General features: G+C 39.9%; 1 long non-coding RNA gene across 3 annotated transcripts; it reads left to right on the forward strand.

Annotated features, from left to right (window-relative positions):
• The first annotated feature begins 1,365 nt into the window (after window positions 1-1,365).
• Window positions 1,366-7,630, forward strand: LOC138110839 (uncharacterized). Of its 3 annotated transcripts, XR_011151100.1 has the most exons (4): window positions 1,366-1,598; window positions 1,799-1,844; window positions 2,942-3,065; window positions 7,392-7,630. It is a non-coding gene; the product is annotated as an uncharacterized lncRNA (long non-coding RNA). The 3 variants fall into 3 exon arrangements; XR_011151098.1 differs by lacking the exon at window positions 7,392-7,630 and having other exon boundaries at window positions 2,942-4,590; XR_011151099.1 differs by lacking the exon at window positions 7,392-7,630 and having other exon boundaries at window positions 1,366-1,576; window positions 2,942-4,590.
• Window positions 7,631-9,170: the final 1,540 nt, after the last annotated feature.

The following is a 9,170-nucleotide window of genomic DNA, read 5'->3' on the forward strand; positions in this document are numbered from 1 at the left end:
TTTTTGATAACTGTTAAATTCTGTGCAGGGATCTGCACAGGCTTTCCTAGGAACTTTATAGCCACACCTGCAATTTAGACAGATGAGGAAAACCAACACAAACAACAACAGAAGCAGAAGGTAATCTGTGTAATAGCCCTGAATACCTGAAAACAAGGTCTTTTGGCTTCAAACTATTGAGCAGATTGCATTGTGTATCTGAGGTACAATTGATATTTTCATGCTAAAACAATGTAAGTACATTATCTCCTCAGGAGCATATGATTTTTAATGGCCTTAGTCATATGACTGGAGAAAAGGGATTTTTACTGCCAGAAGAGCACATAAAATTCATAATAAAGAAAGAGAAAGAAAATGTTTTTTAAAAAAAGAACAAAACACTATGTCTGTGAATTGAAGGATGAAATATTTAATAGTAGGATGGGGAGAGAAGTTGAGAGTGGAATTGGGGTGAGAATAAACCCTGGATGTTGCAGAGTAGAAGGCATAATTGAAGAGGTTTGAAAAGCAATTTTTTTGCTTTAATGTGAAGTTCTAAGCTGCTGACAAACAATATGAGCTTTTGTGGCTCTCGCATGACAGCCTTGAAATGTTTCAACTTTTTGAATCTATTCATTTTAAACCAAAATCGCTGCTTCTTTCTCCAAACGCTGGCTTCCTCAGACCATACTGGTTGCACACATATATACTTGGGTTCTTTTTTTTGGTCTGCAGAAGTGATGAGGTTAGGGGGGATGAAGCTAGAAATCTATTTTACTAAAATGCAGTTAATGAGAGCTTTCAGAACACTGGAAGAAGTGGCTGATACAGAAGAATTCTGTGCTGAGTGCATTCAGAAAGACCTGGACAGGCAGAGCAGAGTTGAGCAGAGAGGAACCTGTGAAGTTAAACAAAGGCAAATGCAGATCCTGCACCTGGGAAAGAATAACCCCATGCACCAGCACAGGCTGGGGGCTGACCTGCTTGTAAGCAGCTCTGGGGAGAAGGATGAGGGAGTCCTGGTGGACAGCAAGCTGTCCATGAGCCAGCAGCAGGTCCTTCCTTGTGGCCAAGAAGTCCAGTGGTATCCTGGGGTACATCAGGAAGAGCATTGCCAGCAGGTCAAGGGAGGTGATCCTGTCCCTCTGCTCAGCCCTGGTGAGGCCACATCTGGAGTGCTGTGTCCAGTTCTGGGCTCCTCAGTCCAAGAGAAACACAGAGCTCCTGGAGTGATTTCAGTGAAAGGCAACAAAGATGATTAAGGGACTGGAACACCTAACTTAGGGGAAAAGGGTGTGGGTTAGGCTGGTTTAACCTTAAAAAGAGTCAGCTGAGAGGGAGCCTTATCAATATATACAAGTATCTGAAGTAAGGGTGTCAAGAAGATGAGGCCAGCATCTCAGTGCTGCCAAGCAGGGGGAGAAGAAAGGCAGTGGTCACAAACAGAAATACAGGAAGTTGCATCTGCACAAGAGGAAAAACATCTTTACTCTGAGGGTGACAAGGCACTGGAACAAGCTGCCCAGAGAGTGTGGAGTCTCTGTCTCTGGATATATTGAAAAGCCACGTGGAAGCATCTCTGTGCAACCTGCTTTTGGTGAGCCTGCTTTAGTGGGGAGGTAGGACTAAACAATCTCCAGCATCCCCTTACAACCCCAACTGTTCTTTGAGTCTTTGATTCTGTATTTATAAACAGCACCATATGTTTGTTCTTTGCTTCCTTGTTGTATAAAACCAGCTCTTTAAAGGGCAATGCAATGAAAACAATTTATCTGACTGGAAAAACCCCCACAAAAATCTTGTTTTATTTTTTTTTCAGGAGACAGTCTCTCACTGAGTCCCAGTGAGTCTCAGGTGACAAGAAGGTGAGCTTTAAAATGAGAGCAGTTGCACCTTAAGCATGTACTGTCACAAAACACTTTGCACTGTGAGAACATTACTTAAGTAATTTCAGCTTTTAGAACCCTTTTCAACATGTTCTTTATTTCACTTCATTAACGAAGTATAAAGTCTTGACAAGACTTGACAGTTTACCATACAAACACTCAAAATACTCATGGATCGTGCATTCCTAATCTAGGAGACATTTTCTAAGCACAGGCAAAGCAAAAACACTGTAATAAACAAGGTGCCTCTGACCCTATGTTTAGACTGAAGTTCAGCTATCCTCCTTTGCAAAAGATTTCTGAATACTCAGTCCTTTTTTTCCACAAAAGTGCAAGGTAATTCTAAAATGGGCTTAATCAGTCTCCTCTGATGAAGCTGCTACTATTTGTGGGGATTAATTACACATGCATTTTTCTGAATAACAGAGAAAGTTGAAATGATTCAATAATTCAGTGCGTTGGCCTTGTAGCAATAAGAGGTAATTGTTGGGGTCTACTGTATCCACTATAGAATGCAGAAAGAATTTATAAAAATAAACAGCATTGATCATAATCTTTTTGGTTTTTTTGCTGCTCCTAAGGTAAGAGGAGAAGGAAATTCTGTAGGTGATGAAGTGTTATCTTGATTTAAGTTCCTAATACAAGGAAAAATCAATAACAGAAAATCTAAGGCCCAAGCTGGTATCTCCATTAAGCTTAAAGCAGATTCTTTAGAGTGACTTGAGGATATCATAGAAAATTAAAAAAGATTAAAAAAATACCTTATCAGTAGCATTCAAAATAATATATTCAGCATGAAAAGTCTCCCAAGGAAAACCTGTCCAAAACACTGAAACACTCCTGGAGAGACTGACTCAATTATCAGCTGTAATAGCATCAGGTGACAGACTTTAGCGAGCAAAGTGTTGCACAGTGAGAAAACTCTACTAGCAAGCACCAATTTACACCTCTGACTTAATGTGAATATTTGTTAATATTTCCTGTTTGCCTTGTAGCCATTAACTGATTAATGAAATCCTAAAGAGAAGCAAATACACAGTATGGGGTGAGCAGGTGTTACCACTCCCTTTTGGCAGGTGATGGGGAAACCAAGAAGAGACAAACTGATGACTTACTTGAGACCAGGCTGCTCAGCATGTGGAAACATCCCCACAAGAGACTGCATACTCTGACAGCTGAGATCTGGAACTCCTGTAGTAGGTAGCAACATGCTTGTCCTATACTAAGATGGTGATCATTGTCCCTTAGCTCTACTTTCATAATTCATGCACTTATGAGGCATCTTTAAAGCAGCTAAAAAGATCTTGACTCTGTTGAACACTTAAGAAAGAAGGAGTTTCTCTAACTCTAGGACTTTTCTAACTCTAATTCAGTTTGGTAGCATCTGTCCACAAACATTGTGAGTTGTCTTGAGTCTGTACTACCAAAAGAAGCTATCCCACACTCTCTTTCCCTATTAGCTTTTCACTTCCCTCCAAAGACACAGAGTTTCTTTCAGTAGCCGAGTATGTTTAAAGAGTTATTGCTACATGTAAGTCAGGATAATTTTATTCAGATAAAAGAGAAAGTGGGAATGATTCCCATTGTACAGTAGGTATATGACACTGCCTTTGAAAATATAAAATACCAAAGAATCAGTACATTGCAATACACAGAATTAAACAGAGGAATATCTACAATTTTCCATGTGCATCACCTCACAGCTAAGTTTTCCCAATTCCTTTTTTCTTCTTCCTTTAAAACATTGGAAAATGCTGTTTCTGTGGAGCAGTCTTGCAAACCTGACAGACTCTCTTGCAGAAATTTCCTTAAGTATTTTGCTACCTCTTATGCCTAGATCCACACTTAGAGGCTCATGGGCGCTAGACTGACCCATTATTTTGCATGAATTACCCTTAATGGAGAGCAGTAATGAGATGAATTGGATGTGCTTTCACTGTTACTGCAAACATTACAAGCGGTCCTTTACCAAGTGCTTTTTATAAAGTAAAAATTAATACATTGACATTAATGCAGATTTCTGCATAATAAACAGCTCTGTGCAGTATCACAGGGTTTGCTCTTGTATGCTGACTGCTGTGAAATCAAGCAAAGATACACAATAAAATCAAAATATTGCAAAAAAAAACAAATGAACAATTCTTTCCAAAGAAAACTGCCCTGAGATTAGATGTTATCCAGCATAAAACATGTATCCACAGTGCGTTTTTTCTCCTGTTTATGGTTGCTTCTATACCACTGTTTCCTCTCTCTTTGCTGAACGTCTCTTTGGGATCTTTATCTCAGATGTCCATCTTGAACAGGCATTCTTATCACCCCAACCACAGGTTCAGTAGCTATAATCACCACCATCATAAATAAGTTCTTATTAATAGCCATGAAATAATTCTCAAGGTCTATTAAACATTGTGATTTACATTTCAATAATTAAAGGAGTTCTTTATTCTCAAATATAATATTTTAAGTTACAAAATTTCATAGTGTATTGGTGAAATCTGTAGCAGTGAATGAAGCTTCTGATGCTGAAGCTCATAACTCAGAAACTAGATTACAGGTTCTTCTGATCCCTTGGATGTGCTTTTCTTTAGGCAAGACACTGTAATACTTTCTTCTTCTGTTTGTCCAACTGAATAATGAAAATAAATACATACATCAGGAATTGGAAGAGGTTTGTGGGGATATTTGTTGATAATATATCAAACATCATTTTCTAGGCAGTAGGGGAGTTATTATCTTGATATCCAAAACCTTTGAAAAATTTCAGGGACAATGCTATTGAATGTGTAATTTCTTATGTACTTTTGTCAGTTAAGAAGTAAGATTTCATACTTTGAAGAACAAATGACAGCTGGGTAAAAAGGAAGATTTTGTTTCTCAAATAACACTGACATGTCTCAGCTGAGGAATGGTTCAGTTGCCCTAAACTCATAATCAAAAGTATTTTGATGTGTGTTTAGTCAAGATTCTTACTCTTAGAAACAAAACACCAAATAAAATACATTTCTGTGTAGAGGGCAAGAATCCACACATTATTAGATCAGCACTAGGCGAAATACGAAACTATCTAGCAACCTTGAAATATCCAATTTGCTGAATGCCATACCCATTCAAATACATAGGAGAGCAGCAGCAGATCTACCAACCTAATGCTTCCTCCTTCAAAAGCCTAGGATGTATACATTAAGGTAGAAATCTTGATTGCAGACTCTATATCAGTTTGAATCCTTTTTTTTTTTGGACATGGGGAATCAATACAGTATGTTATAATCCAGATGCAGTTTTCCTCTGTATAATTGCATCTTGTGTTTCCTGGAAATTCAGTTTGAAAATTCTATTATCATCTACTGTAGAATGGATGAAAACATCCAATAGTCACATTGACCTTTTTCCTGTTCTAAACTTCTTGTTTCTAAGTGTAGATATAGCCTGTATAGCTATTGCTATGAGTGGGTGTACAGTAAATTTTCCAGATCAGATATGTTCAAATCCCCCATGGAGGCAAGGACCCAGCCATGTCTGTATCCAGCTCTGTAAATATGCCTCTTTCTTCTAGAAGACCATGTTGCTCTGGGTTCAGTAAGGGAATTTGTGAAAATGGGGCCTAATTGTGAGGACAGCTCGTGGGATCCAGTCTCATATAATACTACACAAATATGCCTCTTCCTGTCTTTTCTGTGGAAAGTAGTGGAAAGAAATCTGGCAGTGGAAGCAGAGATCTGGGAACCCTATGACACTGAGATAATAGATGGCCATTTACTGCACACATAAGGTTGCAATTCTCTCCCTAGGACTTGCTTGATGACAGTTCTCCGTTCAGAAATGACTGTGATCAGCCCTGAGAGTGAATTACAGCTGTGTACAGACCCTATAAGTGACTACTACCAGTTGTTATCCCAGCTAAGAAGGGTATTTTTCTCCCATACATTGCATCAGCAGAATATTTCTGTACTTTAAGGCATTTTGTATTGGCATCATGACAGCAGGCTTAGCTAGACTGAATGAAATGGTTACTGTCTTTGTCTGCTGCAACCTTCAACCATAGCTTACCAACCTCTTTGAATGACAAATAAATGGGATTTATAAATGCTTCTAAAAGGCATGGATCTGGATGATTTCCAACAATGTCAATATCTGGCATCCTAAAGGGCTGAACTGCTCAGTGTATCCTCCTCCTGTGCTAGGAAATGTTAGCAAAAAGGCTGGGACAGCAACAGAGGACTGTCAACATCCCTCCTACCCTAGTATGATCTGCCTGCAGGTATGAGCCACTCCCCATGACAGAAAAAGGGGAAAGGTCATAGTTTAAAGCTTGTTTTGGGCACAGGAACTAGATATTTAAAAACTTCTGTCCTGTTTCATTACTTGGAAAAATGCTTAAGTACTGAAGCCAGAAGGGCAGATGTTTCTAAATGTCTCAGCCTTCTGAAGCAACTTAGGCAAGATATCATTGTCAAAGGAAAGAGCACTCTCCCACCATTTCTTTTAAAGGTATCACCAATTCATCCCACGATAATCCCATCCTGGCTACTTTTTCCTACCTCCATGTCATTCCTTTCATTGTGTCTAGAAGTTGCATGGGTGATTGGACTACAGAACTGACTGGGATCTAAAAAACTTCCTGTTACTAAAGGAAGTCCCTTCACTAACAATTATGTGTAATAACAGTGGAAGGCTTTCTTTACAATCTTTCTTCACAAAGCCTTCCAAAGTATATCTTCCCCTTTTGCATCCCCAAGGGTGACAAAAAGCTTTAAGGTAAAATGAAAACTCACATCTTTGCTAGAACTTTGCTAGAACAAATAGTTTGCAAATACAGCAAAACCAGACAAACTAACCAACAACAACCAACCAAACAAAAGTCACCCGACACACAAAAATAAAAACCTAAGAAAGAGGAGCTTATCTGTGTCTGTGTGAGAAAGAGAAACTCTCTGGATCTGACAGATTATTCTTTACAGAGTATGTGGTTGTTAAGAGTTCAGAGACCCTGTGAAGGGTACCTCTAAATTTCTAAACAGACAAGAAGCAGGGATGTTTACCCATCATTGAAATGCTCTTAGGGCAGGACTTATCATGAGAATGAAAGCCCTGCCATCTCAAACATGCTGATGCATGTAGCTTGCTGTTAATAATAACAGTAATAAAAAATGTAATTCATAGTAACAGAATATTTTTTACAATTGCTAATGAAGTAGATTGCTAATCTCCAGCTGGTAGGAGTACAGTTCTTTGTCTCTGCTGCCAGAAACATATTACAACTTATAATTATTTAAGAAGCATGCTGGGTGGGCTGGCAACAGACATTTTAAGTAATGCAATAATAAGATATAAAGGCTTTGTCAGTGGAAAGGTGAGAGAACATACTGTAAGATACTGCCAGAAATAATCGTTAGATGATGATTACATCTAGATAAGCATGGCAGGTTTTCTAACCAGTGTAGAGCAGTATTACCTGATTTCATCAGTATTGACTACCAAATGTGTATGTGTTCTCTTCCCACATCCCCAAATCTTCTTTTCTCCCAGAGGCAATTTCCTGATGGAGAAAATGGAGACTAGTGGTTACAACAGAGGACTTGGAATAAGCTATTTTGAGCTGCACCACTAAATCATTTCCTGACCTTGGCAAAGTCAATCACAGAAGCTATGCATCATTTTCCAGCTGTAATATGGGAATGATCACAATTACCTCCTATAAGTGTGGTGATGCATCAGGAGTAAACGTTTATAAAGCATGTATTATTCACAAAAGGAAAACATTTTGATGATTATGTAGTTTTATGAAATATGCCCAGAAATGGACATGGGTGGAAATCCAGAGCTAACACTTGTCCTAGCTGTTTTATAGAAGTATTTGTGTTTTGGTATTTCTTAGTGCCTGCAAGTCACAGGGAACTGCAAAACTAGCTCACACAAAATTAACCTGAGTTGCTCATGGTTTGGAAATGTGTTTCTCCTGGTTACAGAGAGGAGGGCGAGGCTTGGTGCTGTGTGACCAAGCTGTTATTCTATACCACCCCCAGCATCACTGGCGCATGGTTTTGGTGGGAAAAGCTGTGGTGCTGAACCAGAGGTGCGCTGTCTTGTCTTGCTCGCTCCAGTGACGGACTGTCAGCATTGGATGTGTGGAGCCCATACTCTGTGCCTGCCCTGTCCTGTCCCCCTTTCTTCCAGGATGTTTTTGCAGGACGTGGTGCTGAGGAGAGGCAGCAGTGCCACTCCTGGGTGTGATGCTGGAGATCTCCGAGGTGCAGCTGAGTGTCAGAAGTGACAGAGCAACCAAGTGAAACGGAGCTGAGTGGAGCAGCTGCACAGGCCCTACTCATATGACCTAGCTTCCAGGGGTTTGTCTGTCCTCGCTTTTCACTGCTTTTGAGCTGGGCAGGGGAAAACAATAGCTGGGCAGGGGAAAATGGGACCTCCCCCACCATACTGCCTTTGCTTGGTGCATATGGCACAGTCATCCTCTTTCTTTTGGGGAAAATACTACAAGGAGCTCCTACAGGGAGCATATGCCATCCTGTTTTGTTCCCAGTGGTGAAGATCTTTTTGTGGGTTAAACACCTTCTCTTTTTTGTATACTTTTGCTATTAATATTGCTGTTGTTATTGTGCATGTCTTATTCCAGTGCTTTGTGTTTTTAGTAAATTGTTAACTCACAGTCTCTCACTTTTTTTGTCCCTGCCCTACTATAAGGGGCGGGGGAAGGGGAGTGGCTTATCTGGAGTTTAGTTTCCTGCTGGTGTTAAAATCTGCACAGTGCTTTATCATCCTGCTCTCACTGTGGGACTGGCCTCTCTGTGGTCATTGGCCCATTGGTCATTTTTCCACCAAAAGTGACTGCTTCTGAGCTCAGAGAGGAAGTAAAGGCAATTGAGGGAGAGATGTGAAGTGTGCTGCTAAACCTAGTCCAGTGCTTCATGAAAAAAACAGATCCATCACTGAGCTTTATCCAACTTTATTTCCAGATGCTACCTGTGCTTGGCTAACTGAACAGACAGGGAGACAGGTTCCTTCTTAGCTGGAAAAAATGTTTCAGAAATGGATGGAGCCTGTTTTAGATCACCACCGGTTTTGGTGCACTCTAGTCTGCATACTGCACTTTCTGGAAAACTGATCTGATCTGTGATTAAGAACAAGATTATTCTTATTATAAATGGTACAATACTGGTTGTCTCACTGCTGTCTTCTCAGGCATTTTGAGTTCCGTGTCTGTGTCCTTTGAAAATCATGGTGTTTCGTATGTCTTTAAATAGGTTCCAGACTCATTGCACATACTTTATTCATTCCTGGCCAACTGGAAGC

The sequence above is a fragment of the Aphelocoma coerulescens genome, chromosome 5 (genome assembly GCF_041296385.1).
Source record: "Aphelocoma coerulescens isolate FSJ_1873_10779 chromosome 5, UR_Acoe_1.0, whole genome shotgun sequence".
Classification (NCBI taxonomy): Eukaryota; Metazoa; Chordata; class Aves; order Passeriformes; family Corvidae; genus Aphelocoma; species Aphelocoma coerulescens.